The 17,470-nt window shown below is 43.3% G+C and overlaps 1 protein-coding gene across 2 annotated transcripts in view; it reads right to left on the reverse strand.

Moving 5' to 3' along the window:
- ptprea (protein tyrosine phosphatase receptor type Ea) overlaps positions 1-17,470 on the reverse strand; it is a 214,006-nt gene that overhangs the window by 191,425 nt on the left and 5,111 nt on the right. The gene's annotated exons all lie outside the window — the stretch shown is intronic.

A 17,470-nucleotide genomic window follows, 5' to 3' on the forward strand; every position in this document is an offset into this window, starting at 1 on the left:
TCAGGGCTTATAAAGTTACCAAAAAAAAAGTAAGCCCAAGGACTGGAAGAGAGGTTTTTTAGAATTTAGCAAGGAAGGATCAAAAAATGATAAAGAAAGAGAAAGTAGAATTTGAAAGTAAATTAGTGAGAAACAAAAAGAATGTAAAAGCTTTTATAGGTATGTAAAAAGGAAACAATTAGCAAAGATGAAGCAAGCCCACTACAGGAGGAAACAGGTGAGTTTCAAATGGCGATAAAGGAAATGGCAGAGAGATTAAACAAATACTGTGTCATCTTTATGAGGAACACAAAAATAAGCTTCAAAGGAATACTACAAAACCAAGAAATGAGCAAGAATGAGGAACTGAAATAAATTATTATTAGTAAAAAACAGAACCAGAGAAATTATTCAGACAAAGCTGATAAATCCCTTGGAACTGACCATCTACATCTCAGAGTGTTAAAAAAAATTGGTGAAGTGAATGTGTTGGTAATCTATAGATTTTGAAATGGTTCCTGAAGAATGGAAAATAGCAAGTGTAATGACACTATTCAAGAAAGAAATGAACCAGAAAACAGAGTAGGATAAAATGGGCATTCTCAGGTTACTAGGCTGTGGCCAATGGGCCAAGGATCAGAGGTTAGGGCCAGTTGTTTACAGTCTAGAACCATGAGTTGGATATGTGGCCCAAATGTAACATTTCTAAGCTTGCTGATGACACAAAATTAGGCAGGAATGTGAGCTGCAAGGAGGATGCAAAAAGGTTTCATGGGGATTTAAACATTCAATGGGCAAGGACATGGCAAATGGAATACAATGTAGAACAAGTTGCCCACTTTGGTTAGGGACACAGGAATGCAAACTATTTTTAAATGGAGAATGTCTAGAAGTGTGGAAGTCCAAGGGGTCCTGCATGCCTTTGTTCATTAGTCACTGAGAACCAGCACACATTCACAGCAAGCAATTTGGAAGGCAAACGGTGTGTTGGCATTTTCCGCAAGACAATTTGAGGACAGGAGAAAAGATATTGTACTGTTTAACTGTCTTAGAAACTTAGTGATACCGCATCTAGATCATTTTGATATTTATACTTAGAGAAGGACATATCTGCCATACAATAAGATTTAATGTCAAATTAAGATTCACTAAACTGACTCCTGGGATGACAGGACTGCCCCAAAGAGAGATTGAAAAGACTGGGTCTATATTCTCCAGAGTTTAAATGTCTTTCAAAGCTGCTCAATATCAAGCCAGGGGATCAAAACTGGTTCAATAAGCAATACAAGAGAGAGCAAGATCAGATATTCATAAAAATAAGGTACCAACATGCTAAACCTAAAACACTGGACTCTGTTACATAGTGAACATTAGAGCAGCACACAGTGGAGAGTTAAGCAATCACACAATAAACATATTAGATCAAAGCTCCGCTGTTCATACAATCTGAATTGTTGACAGACAATTAACAGAAGACTCCATGAGCATTCCTCTGTAATTATGGTATATGTCTGCAAGAGACAGCGCAATGGATCATCCATTTTGGTCTTCTTCTGAGATTCCTACCACCACAGAAGCCAGTCTTTAGCCAATTTGATTCAATCCAAGTGGTATCAGGCGACATCTAAGTGTACTCCATATGGAAAAGCCACAAGGCCCATCAATATCCTGGTATACTTCTGAAAATTTGTGCTTCAGAACTAGCCAATGCCAAGTTGTAGGTACAATATTGATAACTAACTGAAAATGTGGAAAATTTCACTGTTATGTCCAGTCCATAAAATGCAGGATAAATCAAATGAAACCAGTTCCCATACGATAAGAATACTTTGGATCATCAACAAAATTGATGGCAAGTGTCATCCATAGTGTTACCAAGGAGCACCTACTCACCAATTCCCTGCTTCTCAATGCTCATTTTGAATTTTGCCAGACCACTAAGGCTCAGACCACCAGGTTCAAAAGTGGATAAAAAAAAATGAAATCAAGACAGAATTTGACTAAGTGTGGCATCAAGGAGTTCTAGCAAAATCCATGTCAATGGGTGTCAATGGAGAAATCTCTTCACTTGTTGGAATTATATCTAGCACAGAGATAGATGATCATGGTTGTCGGAAGCCAATCATCTCAGCTGGAGGTAATCACTGCAGGAGTTCCTCAGGTTACTATCCAAGATCTAAGCATCATAACTTGCTTCATCAATGATTTTTCACCATCATTAAGGCAAGACTAGGGATGTTTTCTGATGATTGCACAACTCTTTAGGCACTGAAGCAGTCCATATTCATATACAGCAATGCCTAAACAACATTCAGGCTTAGGCTGATCAGTGGCAAGTAACATGTTTGCAAATCTATTGAGGATTGTTTTTAAAGAAGAAATCTGAACATACAACAATGAACTGACAGAATTTAAAAGGAAAACTGGTGGATATGCATACTTAAATTTCCAGAAGCATTTGATACGGTTTTACATCAAAAGGTTGTTCCTGAAAATAACACTGCATGTTGCAGGGTAAGCATCTTAATGTGTTAATACATTTAAATGCTAAAGTAAGCCAAGGCGGAGCAAAATGTGTCATTTCAGGGTATGATGAGTGATATGCCGTAGGGATCAGTGTTGGGATTTCAACTTTCCAAATTTACATCAATGATGTTGTAGACATGCTTGCCAAGGTGATGGGTTTGGTTGCAAATGTTTCATTACCCTGCTAGGTAACATCGTCAGCGTACCTCCGGTGAAGCGTTGGTGTCAGTCCTGCTTGTTACTTATACGCCTCAGTTTGTTGGAGTGTTTGGTACCACTTCTGATTCTGTTTCTCAGTGGTTTACACACAGGGTCTAATTCAATGTGTTGTTAGAATACCAGGCCTCCAGGAATTCCCTGGTGTGTCTCTGTTTGGCTTGTGTAATTATAGATGTGTTGTCCCAGTCGAATTCGTGTCCCTCATTGTCCGTATGTAGTGAGACAAGTGAGAATTGGTCGTGTCTCTTGGTGACTAATTAGTGTTCATGTACCTGTATTGTCAGGTGTCTTCCGATTTGGCCTGTGTAGTGTTTCTCACAGTCCTTGCATGGTATTTTGTATATTACTCTGGTTTTGCTGGTTTGGGTACAGGATCCTTTACATTCATCAGTAGCTGTTGTAGGGTGGTTGTTAGTTTGAAGGCTACTCTGATACCTAGGGGTCTGAGAAGTCTTGTAGTCATCTCTGAAATGTCTTTGATGTATGGTAGGGTGATTAATGAGTCTGGTTGTGTTGCGTCTTCCTGTTGTGGTCTGTCGAGGAGGTAACAGTGGATTGTGCTTTTCGGGTATCTATTCCTTTTGGAGACTCTGAATAGGTGCTCTTGCTCTGCTTTGCGTAGTTCCGGGTTGCTGAAGTGTGTTGCAGCTCATTTAAATAGTGACCTGATGCAGCTCCATTTGTGGGTTTTGGGGTGGTTGCTAGTGTAATTGAGTATCTGATCCATACGTGCGGTCTTTCTATATACACTGGTCTGGAGTTCCCCATTGTTTTTGCGTTCTACCATTATGTCCCAGAAGGGTGGTCAGTTGTTGGTCACTTCTTTTGTGAATTTTATCCTGGTGAGCATGTTGTTTATGTGTTGATGGGTTTCTTCTAGTTTTGTGCGTTTAATAATCGCAAAGGTATAGATGACAGGGTTAGTAGGAACTACAGATGCTGGAGAATTTGAGATAACAAGGTGTAGAGCTGGATGAACACAGCAGGCCAAGCAGCATCATAGGAGCAGGAAGGCTGACGTTTCAGGCCTAGACCCTTCATCAGAAATGGGGGAGGGGAAGGGGGTTCTGAAATAAATAGGGAGAGAGGGGGAGGCGGATAGAAGATGGATAGAGGAGAAGATAGGTGGAGAGGAAACAGACAGGTCAAAGAGGCGGGGTTGGAGCCAGTAAAGGTGAGTGTGGTTGGGAGGTAGGGAGGGGATAGGTCAGTCCAGGGAGGACGGACAGGTCAAGGGGGCGGGATGAGGTTAGTAGGTAGGAAATGGGGGTGTGGCTTGAGGTGGGAGGAAGGGATAGGTGGGAGGAAGAACAGGTTAGGGAGGCCGGGACGAGCTGGGGTGGTTTTGGGATGCGGTAGGGGGAGGGGAGATTTTGAAGCTTGTGAAATCCACATTGATACCATTGGGCTGCAGGGTTCCCAAGCGGAATATGAGTTGCTGTTCCTGCAACCTTCGGGTGGCATCGTTGTGGCACTGCAGGAGGCCCAGGATGGACATGTCATCTGAGGAATGGGAGGGGGAGTTGAAATGGTTCGCGACTGGGAGGTGCAGTTGTTTATTGCGAACCGAGCGTAGGTGTTCTGCAAAGCGGTCCCCAAGCCTCCACTTGGTTTCCCCGATGTAGGGGAGGTCACCATGGGTCCAGTGGATGCAGTATACCACACTAGCAGATGTGCAGGTGAACATCTGCTTGATGTGGAAAGTCTTCTTGGGGCCTGGGATGGGGGTGAGGGAGGAGGTATGGGGGCAGGTGTAGCACTTCCTGCGGTTGCAGGGAAAAGTGCCGGGTGTGGTGGGGCTGGAGGGGAGTGTGGAGCGGACAAGGGAGTCACGGAGAGAGTGGTCCCTCCGGAAAGCAGATAAGGGTGGGGAGGGAAAAATGTCTTAGGTGGTGGGGTCGGATTGCAGATGGCGGAAGTGTCGGAGGATGATGCGTTGGATCCGGAGGTTGGTGGGGCGGTACGTGAGGACGAGGGGGATTCTTTTTTGGTTGTTATTGCGGAGGCGGGGTGTGAGGGATGAGTTGCGGGAAATGCAGGAGACACGGTGGAGGGCATTCTCGACCACTGAGGGGGGGAAGTTGCGGTCCTTGAAAAACGAGGACATCTGAGATGTACGGGAGTGGAATGCCTCATCCTGGGAGCAAATGCGGCGGAGGCAAAGGAATTGGGAATAGGGGATGGCATTTTTGCAGGAAGGTGGGTGGGCGGAGGTGTATTCTCGGTAGCTGTGGGAATCGATGGGCTTGAAATGGATATCAGTTTGTAGGTGGTTGCCCGAGATGGAGACAGAGAGGTCCAGGAAGGTAAGAGAGGTATTAGAGATGGTCCAGGTGAACTTAAGGTTGGGGTGGAAGGTGTTGGTGAAGTGGATGAACTGTTCGAGCTCCTCGTGGGAGCACGAGGCGGCGCCGATACAGTCATCAATGTAATGGAGGAAGAGGTGGGGTTTAGGGCCAGTGTAGGTATGGAAGAGGGATTGTTCCACGTAACCTACAAAGAGGCAGGCATAGCTTGGGCTCATGCAGGTACCCATGGCCACCCCCTTTGTCTGTAGGAAGTGGGAGGAATTGAAAGAGAAGTTGTTGAGGGTGAGGACGAGTTCGGCTAAGCGGATGAGGGTGTCAGTGGAGGGGGCTGGTCGGGCCTGCGGGACAGGAAGAAGCAGAGGGCCTTTAGGCCATCTGTATGGGGAATGCAGGTGTATAGGAACTGGACGTCCATGGTAAAGATGAGGTGTTGGGGTCGGGGGAATTGGAAGTTCTGGAGGAGATGGAGGGCGTGGGTGGTGTCACGGACGTAGGTAGGGAGTTCCTGGACCAAGGGGGAGAAAATGGAGTCCAGATAGTTGGAGATAAGTTGGGTGGGGCAGGAGCAGGCGAAGACAATGGGTTGACCAGGGCTGTCAGGTTTGTGGATTTTGGGAAGGAGATAGAAGCGGACGGTGTGGAGTTGGGGAACGATGAGGTTGGAGGCCATGGGTGGGAGGTCACCTGAGGTGATGAGGTTGTGGATGGTTTGGGAGATGATGGTTTCGTGCTCGTGGGTGGGGTCATGATTAAGGGGGCAGTAGGAGGAGGTGTCGTGTTGGTTAGAGTACATTTGGAGTACCATGTTCACTTTAGGGTTCCTTATACAAGATAAAAATGCATCAGACGCAGTTTGGAAATTACTCACTTGGCTGATATTGAGTTGGACAGTTAAGTTTTTAGGATAGATTGAACAGCCTGGGCTTATATCTGACGTAATTTAGAAGAATGAGAGGTGATCTTATTGAAAGATACAAGATTCCAGAGGGGTTTCAGAGGGTAAATGCTGAAAGGATGTTTCCTTTCGTGAGGAGACTAGGTCTTGGGACACAGATTAATTTTAAGACGGAGAGGAGAAGAAATTCCCTCTCTCCTGAAAATCGCAACTCTTTGGAAGTCTCTTCCCCAGAGAGTGATGGAGGCACAGTCATTTGAGTATTTTTATATTTTTAAACATGAGAATGAACATTGGCTATTCAGCTGGGGATATAAGCTGCCCAAAGGGAAAGGAGTGAGTGGAGTTGCGGTATGTGCTGTTCTGAAGTGAGCTGTGAAGGTCACAGTGGGGATGTTCTACTGTGGAGCTTGGCTCCTGAAAGCATTATGCCATTTAACTTCCCAGCCCTCCGGACATCCTGGATTCTTTTGGTGTAAACTCTCAAATTTACTGGGACCACATTCCTGCTGTGAACTTCCTTGAATGCTTCCTCAGTTTGCAAAAAACTAGCATCTTATCATCATTCTTGGGAAAGATCACCTCATTTCAGTCCCTCAGATTTCACTCCTGGATCTTTCGGCAAAATGGGAGACCAGGGGAGCAGCCTTCCCAAGTCTACTCTTCATTCCTAGGGTTGCAGGACCCTCAATAGGAGCCCTGGGGCTGCTTGATCGAGAAACCCAGAAGCAGGATGCTAATGGCATGAATCAGACAGCATACGCGTTGCCAACCATGACAGGACTCTTCATTAGGCCAGTGACACTCAGCTTCATTTCCCACCCATTATGTCTGAAAGAGCAGAATGTGGAAACACAAAAATGTAAGAATTAAGCTGACTTGCAGAAATGGCTACTTCAACACACAGGAGCATTTTAAATGTCTGACTTGCTCCAACCAATATAGAAGCTGACTAAATACCGGAAAGAGGGACAGCTATGGGCCCAAAGCTCTTGTTTGGCTTTCAGCCAGTCACATTAGTTGGCTTAAAAATGAATTCTTCTGAGCAGGAAACCATTCTCCTCATGCATGTTCAGAAACCTTCTCTCTGCATTAACATTCTGAACACTTGATGTACGCCACAATGTCCAAAGATTTCAATTACTTGTAGGTGAGATTAAAAAATGTCCAGTTTGCATTTTATAAACTTCATGATACGTTGCTGAAATGACAATCCATGAATCTCAAGAGACTTTCACATGGCTTCCTTCTGGATACATGCTTCACACCAATGCCAAGAATGCATTGAGGGGCAAACCAAACTTTTTTTAAAACAAAAAATCAGATTTCTAAACCGCAAAGCCTTAAAGTTATCAGACCCAACAAAGCAATTTGAACAGCTAGGGCTGAATTTTCCCAGCTCCTGATGAACAGTGTGGGCAATGTTGGAAATCTGCCATGAAGATACTGCGAGGTTGAATGTATGCCTGATGCCAACCTCAGTGGACCAGGGCAGGGTTACTATAATTAGTCACTGCCCATGGAGTATACCTTGAGATTTTTAGGGATTGCTGTGAAAACTGGAGGCTCAGAGGAACGAGTTAGGAAAGTTAGTTAGGAAAATATGGCAAGATCTGAAAAGTTAGATTCTGGATGTCAAGAAATAAAGTCTGAATTAGCAAAAAAGGTTTGAATGGTGCGATGAGCATCTCAGCTCATAAGCAGTAAGTGGCTGATTGCATGCATTAACATGTCATTCATACCTAATCTTGCCTCGTTTATACACTGTTTGTTCTCCCATGTGGCAAAAAGAAACCAGGAGGCAACAATTCCCAACAGAAAGACAGAGCGGGTACCTGAAAGCTCCTAGTCGCTGCTCGTTCCTCTGAGCCTCCAGTTTTCACAGCAATCTCTAAAATCTCAAGGTATACTCCATGGGCAGTGACTAATTATAGTCCCCTGCCCTGGTCCACTGAGGTTGGCTGTATCTTCATGGCATATTTCCAACTCATTTAAAATGCAGGCTTTATTTTTATTCACTCATGGAACCTGGGTGTCGCTGGCTGGCGGCAGCTGGGTGAACGAGCCGAGTCCCACTGTGGAGTCAGTCTGGATGGAGACTGGCACATGGAGGCAGCAGGGCCTTGTGCTCTGGGGCCGGTGGGCACTGACTGGAACTTCAGTACTTACTGTCACTTATTATCATTCTGGACTTTTTCAACTGTTCTCATGCTGATCTATATTTTTACTCTGTAACTACACTTACAAGTATCTGTGCCTAGGTCTTCTGTACCTAAGGTGACACTGAAAGGCAACATTGCAAACTTTTCACTGCACTCATTCGAGTGCATGTGACAATAATGGCTATTCTATTCTATTTGTTGTCCATCCCTAATTGCGCTTGAGAAGGTGGTGGTGAACTGCCTTCTTGAATTACTGCAGTCTACATGCTATAGGTAGACCCACAATGTCATTAGGGAAGGAATTTCAGGATTTTGACCCAGTGACACTCTAGTAGATGGACAAAGTGTTTCTTTTTCTGTCTGAGCACACAGGCTCCGTATCTGAGCACTGCCTTGCTTGAGTGGTGTGGGGTGTGGGATAACATTTCAGTGATCATTCAGCAAGCACACGTTCTCCTAACGTATTTGTGATACATGGCTAGTGCTGCACACATTGGAATGAGGTCCGTGTGTCAAAGGTCCATTTAGAAGCATCCCATTGTATTTAGATTATATAAAACATCATTTGTGTGTGATATGAATGCTGATTTCCCACGTTGCAAAGAATTTCCTCCTTTTCTGATAACATCAATGAGGTTCACTGGAACCACTGAATCCAGCCACAGCAGAGGTCATTGTTCTGGCCAATGAAGGCGCAGAGAAGCTGAGGAGCAACAAATGCGCAAGAAAGCGTCCAATGCCGAGAAGCCTCCATACGTGAAGCAGATGTAGATGAAAAGCCCCTCAGGATGTCAGGGAGGTAAAAGAGGTCCAGACACTATCATCCTTGATGCCACGTCCTCCAGATAAGTGGGGTATATTGTCATCACACTCTGAGGGTGTCCTGGGACACTGTCAAAGATCTCCGTCATCTGTCGGAGTGGGACAGATTTGATTGGGCAGGTGACTAGCAACATTGCAACTTCCGCAAATATTTGAGATTGGCTATTTCCAAGGATCCACAGGAGACCAATGTGGGGTGTCTCAGTCCCCAGAACAAAAATACATCAAAACTGCTACCGATGCAATTTCTGCCAGATCTCACCACTACATCTTGTTTCTGTAAGCAGGCACGGCAGTAGGCTTTGCTAGCATAGCTAGCTTTCCCGCAGGAGTGTGACGTGATTGAGTGTACACTCAGAATCATAGAGTGATACAGCACGGAAACAGACCCTTCAGTCCAACTCATCCATGCTGACTAGATATCCTAAACTGATCTAGTCCCATTTGCCTGCATTTGGCCCAAATCCCCCTTAACATTTCCTATTCATATAACCATCCAGATGCCTTTTAAACGTTGCAATTGTACCAGCCTCGACCACTTTCTCTGGAAGCTTGTTCCATACATGCACCACACTGTGCATGGAAAAGTTGCCCCTCAGGTCCTTTTGAAATCTTCCCCCTCTCACCTTATGACCTCTAGTTTTGGATTCCCTTATCCTGGGAAAAAGACCTTGGCTATTTACACTATCCACACTCCTCATGATTTTATAAACCTCTACAGGGTCACCCCTCAGCCTCTGTCTCTCCAGGGAAAATAGCCCCAGCCTATTCAGCCTCTTCTTGTAGCTCAAACCCTCCATGCCTGGCAAAATCCTTGTAAATCTTTTCTGAACCCTTTCACAACATCTTTCCTCTTGCTTGGAGACCAGAATTGAATACAATATTCTAAAAGTGGCCTAACTGATGTCCTGTACAGCTGCAACATGACAGCCCAACTCCTACATTCAATTCAATGACCAATGAAGGCAAATGTGCCAAACACCTTCTTCAGCACCCTGTCTACCTGCGACTCCACTTTCAAGGAACTATGCACCTGCGTCCCTCGGTCTCTTTTATAGAATCATAGAATCCCCACAGTGTGGAAACGGGCCGTTCGGCCCAACAAGTCCACACCGCCCCTCTGAAGAGCATCGCACCCAGACGCATTCCCCTAATTTCCCATGTCTAACCCACCTAACCTAAACATGTCTGGACGCTATGGGCAATTTAGCATGACCAATTCACCTACCCTGTACATCTTTGGATTGTGGGAGGAAACCAGAGCACCCGAAGGAAACCCACGCAGGCACGGGGAGAATGTGCAAACTCCACACAGACAGTTGCTCAAGGCTGGAATCAAACCTGGGTCCCTGGCGCTGTGAGGCAGCAATGCTAACCACTGAGCCTTTGTTCAGCAACACTTCCCAAGGCCCTACTATTGACTGCCCTGGTTTGCATTACCAAATACAATATCTCACATTTATCTAATTAAACTCCATCTGCCACTACTTGGCCTGTTGGCCCATCTGATCAAGGTAATTGCAGTAAACATGACAGACTTCATCAACAGAAAAGGGATCCAGTCCGTCAAGTTGGTTGTGATTATTTATACAACTTAAAGGGTCTGCCCAAGTTACACTGGGAGGTGCCATGATGCCTATACCTTTTGGTAACTCTCAGGTTCCTGCTTCATTTCAAGGTTTGGATGCCTTACAGGATGGTTACTGGCAGACAGGGGCTACCCTTTAGGGGAGGCAATGGCCTAGTGGTATTATTGCTGGACTGTTAATCCAGAGACCCAGCTAACGTTCTAGGGACACGGGTTCGAATCCCGCCACGGCAGATGTTGAATTTGAATTCAATAAATATCTGGAATTAACAGTCTAATGATGACTGTGAATCCACTGTCAATTGTCAGAAAAAACCATCTGGTTCACTAATATCCTTTAGGGAAGGAAACTGCCATCCTTACCTGGCCAACGTGTGACTCCAGACCCACAGCAATGTGGTTGACTCTTAACTACCCTCTCAATTAGGGATGGGCAATAAATTCTGCCTAGCCAGTGATGCCCTCATCCCGTGAATGAATAAAAAAATACCCTCTGTAACCATAGCTGATCACACTATTTCACCCTCTGACAGGCCGAGTGTAGGTATAATGCAGTCCAATCTTCCACCTGGGCCATGACAGAGCAGTCAATAGGCTACCTGAAGATGAGTTTCTGATTCTCAGTCAGGGGAAGTGTTGCAATACACTCCAGACAGAGTATGCTGAATAATCGTTGCCCACTGTACTGTGCACAACTGGAGCAGGCAGAGAAAGGATGTGATGGATGCTGAAGAGCTGGGAGAGTGGCAGCATTCTTCTGAGGAGGAAGATAAGGACATTGAGCAAGAGGAATTTCACCTTCAGCATGATAGAGCACTGGAGCATCAGGTTCAACAAGCCACCCAATTCCAATATATGAGAGTTGGGTAAAAGGTGATCATTCATTGACTATAAAATGTCATTGCTCAAAAAGCAAGCAAGCCTCTGTTTGTTCCCAGAACCAAATGCAGCTTTTTCCCATTTGCTTTTACTTCATTTTTTTCCTGTTATTTAATGAATGTTGATGTTTTCAACTGTTTGAAGACAATGTGTTGCTCCCAGCCTGAATGATAACATGATGTTACGTTATGTTGTGCAATAGGGAAAGAATAGCATGCCATTAGACAGTGTTCTAAGATGCAAGGCACTGCAAAAGGGTAGGCTGTGTACTTTGATTCTTGTTGTTAGTTATAACAACCATCCATCAGACGACTAATGTAAAATAGCAACACATTCACGAATGTGAACTTGTATTTCCAATGAAGGGTTGTCCATGCCACCTATATTATCTCAGAAGCTTTTCTTTTCATTGCCCTCCCACTAAATGCACTATGAAGGGCTGTTGCTGGCTGGCAGCACTAGACCTGGTACACAGCTGGGCTTTAGGTATGACGACAGTCCTGGGGATCCTGGCTGTGGGAAACACATGACAGCATTAACGAGCCATCGTAGAAGCATGGCACACACATAATGAGATGAACAGTAGAGGACAGAGAAAGAAGTTAGAGCTCAGAGAGAAACACAAGAACTAGAAGCAGGAGGAGGCAATTCAGTCCCTTGAGACTGATCTACCATTTGATACGATCATGGCTGGTCTCCTCTCAGCTTCAACTCTGCTTTCCTGCTCAATCTCCATAACCCTTCAGTCCATTACTAATTAAAGATCTGTCAATCCTCCTCCTTAAATTTACTCTTAGTCCCAGCATCCACCGCACTCTGGGACAGTGAATTCCATAGATTCAAGAGCCTTGGAGAGAAGAAATTTCTCCTCATCTTTGTTTTAAATCTGTTATCCCTTATCCTGAAACTATGACCTCTCGTTCTAGATTGCCCCAAGAAACCCTCCATTAAACTTCTGAAATTGAGACTTAGCCATTTTTTGGTAAAATTGAGCCCATCATTTTGATTGAACTGTGAACTTCATTAACATTAAATTAGTAGAAGCTAATAAATAAATAAATCTATTTTATTAGTTAACTCTTGCATAGATTACCAAAGGTTCTGTTGGTCAGTTATACTCCTGTACAGAGTAGATGAAAGCATAATCACAAAGATCTAAATGTTGAAAGTTTAGAAAATATCAACTTAATTTTCTCCCTTTAATGTCTATTGTCCTAAGTTTGCATTGATGACAGTCATAGATATTATCGACGCTTGGGCTAAACTTAAAAATCACATTTAAAACAGGCATTTGTGCTAAGAAGAAAAATACAGTGAATGTTGGAAATCTGAATCCTCACTACCTGTTCCACTCACTCATCCTCCTTCTGTCAACAGCATAAAAACTACTATTTTCCAGTCCCTTTCAGTTCTGAAGAATAATCATATTGGATTCAAAATTTTATCTCTGTTTCTCTCTCCACAGATGCTGCCAGATCTACTGAGTTTTTCCAGCATTTTCAATTTTTGATATATCAAGATTAACTTCTTGTTTACCCTTTAAACATGGAAAATAATCCTCTAATAACTTAAATTTGAAAGTTATTTGTTAAGTTAGAATTAGACTTTATTGTCATGTGTACTTGAGTACAGGAATACAGTGAAAAGTGCTGGTCATTTGAACTGGCTGGGTGAAGGCAAATTCATTATTGAGTTGCATTTGGTGACTAAAATCTCTTGCTCTATTATTTAGGACCATTTCACACTTGAGCTAGGTAAATCACGTCTGTCTTCTGAACTAACGGCTTTGGAAACTTCCTGAAGTTACTGCTGGCTTCTTGCAGGGAGCTGTTCAGATGTAATCATATGCAGTTTACAAGTGTTTAAATATTTAAAGGGACTTTTGTACTATATGTTACTGTTTGCATTGAGTAAGTGATACTAATGCCGTGTTTTACCAATACCCTGTGTCTCATTCCTGTTTTGAATATACTGCACTTAAACAACTCTTATCAGAAGGAAAATGGTTAACAGTTCAACTGAGCAATGCAGTTTGTCTAAAAACAACTTTCTCTCTGAACTTTTCATCACAAACTACATTCTAGTAAACCACGCATTATCATTTAGACCAAGACAGGTTCGAGCTGTAATTTTATCCTCTAACATACACATTGCACTTTAACACTTAAATAAACCTTAGATCTGAATTGATAATTCTTTCTTTTCCTCTTGACTACATGACTGCCTTAATAGTTACTGCTAAATATTTGTTAAAGGAGGATTATACATCAAGATAGTACAGTCATTTCCTGGAATCATACAGTTCCTCCCTCAGCCACCATACATCGGCCCAAATGCTGCTATTCTTGGACACACAGTCCATAATACACACTAGACACATTTACTGCCATAAACTGTAGAGCAAAGTTTACATAGTTTGGTAGGAAAATATTAATATTCAAATTCATTAAAATTTAAACAAAGCTAATATTTTAAAGTCACAAAAACTATTGTTAGTGCAGAGATGAAGACAAACCTTCAACTGATCATCAGCTGATGACAATTTAAATCTGCATCCCAATGGATTTTGTTAGCATTTAAACCCAAAGACTTGAGTCTAATAATTGAACAAGTGCAGTGCTTCAATTATGTAAATAAATGAGTTCATATCAAAGCTCTAAAGTAAATGAACAATCCAAGCAAGTGTCACTGGAAGTGAAGTCATAAATGGATATTCTGCATGACACAAAATCATCAGAGATCAGTTGTGCGAAAACTGAGAGGTTTGCAAATGCAACTCTTTAAAGCTGTGCAAGCTCATTTTCTATAATACCAAAGTACAGCTAAGAGAGAACATTAACCACATCTATGGGCTGAATATGGGACAATTATGGCTCAAAAATGTCACTCTGACATAGAATAATTGGAAGAAAGATTATTGGTCCAGAACCAATAAATGGCATTTCTAGTATCAAACTGAAGTAATTTAAAAAAATATACTATCATTTCAGTTCCAGGACTGATCACAAATTAACTATACCATCGTTGGCTTGGATATTTAAACAAGTCCAGCTAAGAGCCACAGAGTACTGCTTGAACAGATGCACTAAATGGCATTTAAGAAAGAATTTGTCTCTCCATTTGTCAGCCTTGGTTCAACGATAACACTGGCATCTGCAAACCAGTAGTCTCGGGCTTGACATTTCAATGAATTACTGAGCAACTGATGGTGCTGTGCCTTTGCCTCTGAGCCAGAAGCTCCAGGTTTCAGTCTCACCCCAGGACTTGATGGCCAAGAAAGGTGCATTCATAAACAGAAAACAGGTTGAGCATCAATCTGCAAATCTTTCCAACACACGTTGGCAGATGGTAAGAACAGGAAACATTCCTGGTCAGCCATGCGATGGTAAGAACATTAGGGCCTCTACCATCACTCTCCATAGCTCCAGATTGCAACATGCAAGTGCATGTTGCCACAGCAACTTTTATTCCAAGTGAATTGTAACTCAGCACCAAACCACTGAGGGAGAGGTACACTACCTATGGCCCTGCCTTTCAGATTGAAGTTTAAACAGAGACTTACGGTACTCATATAGGTGGAAATACCATCTCTCAGTTCCCCAAAGTTACAACCAACATTTATCCTCGACTAGATTAAATTATTTAAGCACTATTTGTGAGACCATTCTATGCACATATCGCCTGCCCCTTAGTATATCAGTGACTGTACTTTGAACAAACTTCATTGGTTGGAAAGCTCTTTGCATAATCCTGAAGATGTGAAAAGTATGACATAATTGTAATTTTTTAAACTGTAATTTATTCTTTGTTTCCTTTTCTACTTGTGCTTAGTGCATCTATCATCCATTTTTCTCTTCCATCTCACCCAAATTGTGTCCATAGAATTTGTTTTTGTGCCTCTCCTCTTTGACCCAAATACTGTTCTTTTTAAAAACTGACTTCCCTAATGTTGTTTCATCCACTTCCTCCCAATCCTTGAATGACTGTCAAAAGGAAACAGACTTCACCCATAGCTTATTGTACCTTTCCCAGTGACAGTGGCCAATGTAGGTTGCAACTGCTGAAACTAACATGCAGAACCAAACTGAAGTATAACTTTGCTGTCCATAGGAGAAGCAGTTATGTAACATCATGTGCAACATAACATGTAAGCTTAGAGCTGGATAAATCAGTATTACACCAGTCCAATTCTTTTTGTGGTCGTGCCAATGCATTTAGGGAACTGTTGACATGATTTGGGCTTTGCATTCCACTGAATGCTGACAATTTATACTTTACATTTGGTTGCACAATTACAGACTTGACTGACTGGACGATACTGTTGGAAAAGGAACTTCAAACCATGTTCACAAAAGCAGAACTGTTTCAAGGGAGTGTGTTTGCAGCTTAAGCAATGATGTAATCACTTTCATACAACTGAAGAGGAAGCTGTACATTAGATGTGAAGCGTTATTACTAATTTAGTCTGTGTGCTCTTGACCAAAATAGGGCCAATTTCCTCAATAATCATTACAGTTTTTTTGAGAAGCTCACATCATGCCAGCACTAAGGTGAGATAATGCTGTCCACTTGTAATATCAGAAATTTAACCATCACAATCTTTTTTTAAAAAAATCAGCTGGGATAAACATCTTTAATTCTAAACTCCATCGAAACCACGAATTTGTTGTAGTGCTTAAATAGTGACTGCTGGGAGAATAAATTATATCTGGGAGTATTAGATTGGAGAAAGCTAAGTGAGAGATTAAATTAATATATTTGCCTCCTAGGTTATGTTATTCAAAAGTGGGAGATTAATAATTTCTACATCATTTGAAATAGTATGAAATTGATTAATTCCTGATAGTATGTCATTTTGCATCCAAAGATTTAGTGGGTTTGTCCCACAAATACGAAGTTATACAGGCTTGAAACATCTCTGGTGCAATCTCCAGTTGGTGCCAATTGTTTTTCATTAGTGCAGTTAGCAATAAGACACAGTCTTGTAACCGGTTTCAAAATTCATTGATAATTGTGAAAAAAATGAACCAGAGTTCTCAATCGGATTGTTACCTTGTGGCCAATAGCTTTAATGCTGATGTAAGAACGGAATAGGATTTGTCTGTGAAGCTCCCTCTAATCAAGTTAATTGCTAGAATTCCCAGTCAGAATCACATGTGGATAATGGCTGCAGAAACAAAGTACTGGCAGAAACTGATCATTGTTAAACCACAGACAACAAGGTGCAGGGCTGGATGAACACAGCAGGCCAAGCAGCATCATAGGAGCAGAGAGGCTGACGTTTCGGGCCTAGACCCTTCATCAGAAAAGGGGGAGGGGAAGGGGGTTCTGAAATAAATAGGGAGAGAGTGGGAGGCGGATAGAAGAGGGATAGAGGAGAAGATAGGTGGAGAGGAAACAGACAGGTCAAAGAGGCGGGGATGGAGCCAGTAAAGGTGAGTGTAGGTAGGGAGTTAGGAAGGGGATAGGTCAGTCCAGGGAGGACGGACAGGTCAAGGGGGCGGGATGACATCTCCCGCACCTCATCCCTCACACCCCGTCCACGCAATAAGAACCAAAAAAGAATCCCCCTCGTCCTCACGTACCACCCCATCAACCTCCGGATCCAACGCATCATCCTCCGACACTTCCGCCATCTGCAATCCGACCCCACCACCAAAGACATCTTTCCCTCCCCACCCTTATCTGCTTTCTGGAGGGACAACTCTCTCCGTGACTCCCTTGTCCGCTCCACACTCCCCTCCAGCTCCACCACACCCGGCACTTTTCCCCGCAACCGCAGGAAGTGCTACACCTGCCCCCATACCTCCTCCCTCACCCCCATCCCAGGCCCCAAGAAGACTTTCCACATCAAGCAGATGTTCACCTGCACATCTGCCAATGTGGTATACTGCATCCGCTGTACCCGGTGTGGCTTCCTCTACATCGGGGAAACCAAGCGGAGGCTCGGGGACCACTTTGCAGAACACCTACGCTCGGTTCGCAATAAACAACTGCACCTCCCAGTCGCGAACCATTTCAACTCCCCCTCCCATTCCTCAGACGACATGTCCATCCTGGGCCTCCTGCAGTGCCACAACGATGCCACCCG

The sequence above is a fragment of the Rhincodon typus genome, chromosome 20 (assembly GCF_021869965.1).
Source record: "Rhincodon typus isolate 14 chromosome 20, sRhiTyp1.1, whole genome shotgun sequence".
Classification (NCBI taxonomy): domain Eukaryota; kingdom Metazoa; phylum Chordata; class Chondrichthyes; order Orectolobiformes; family Rhincodontidae; genus Rhincodon; species Rhincodon typus.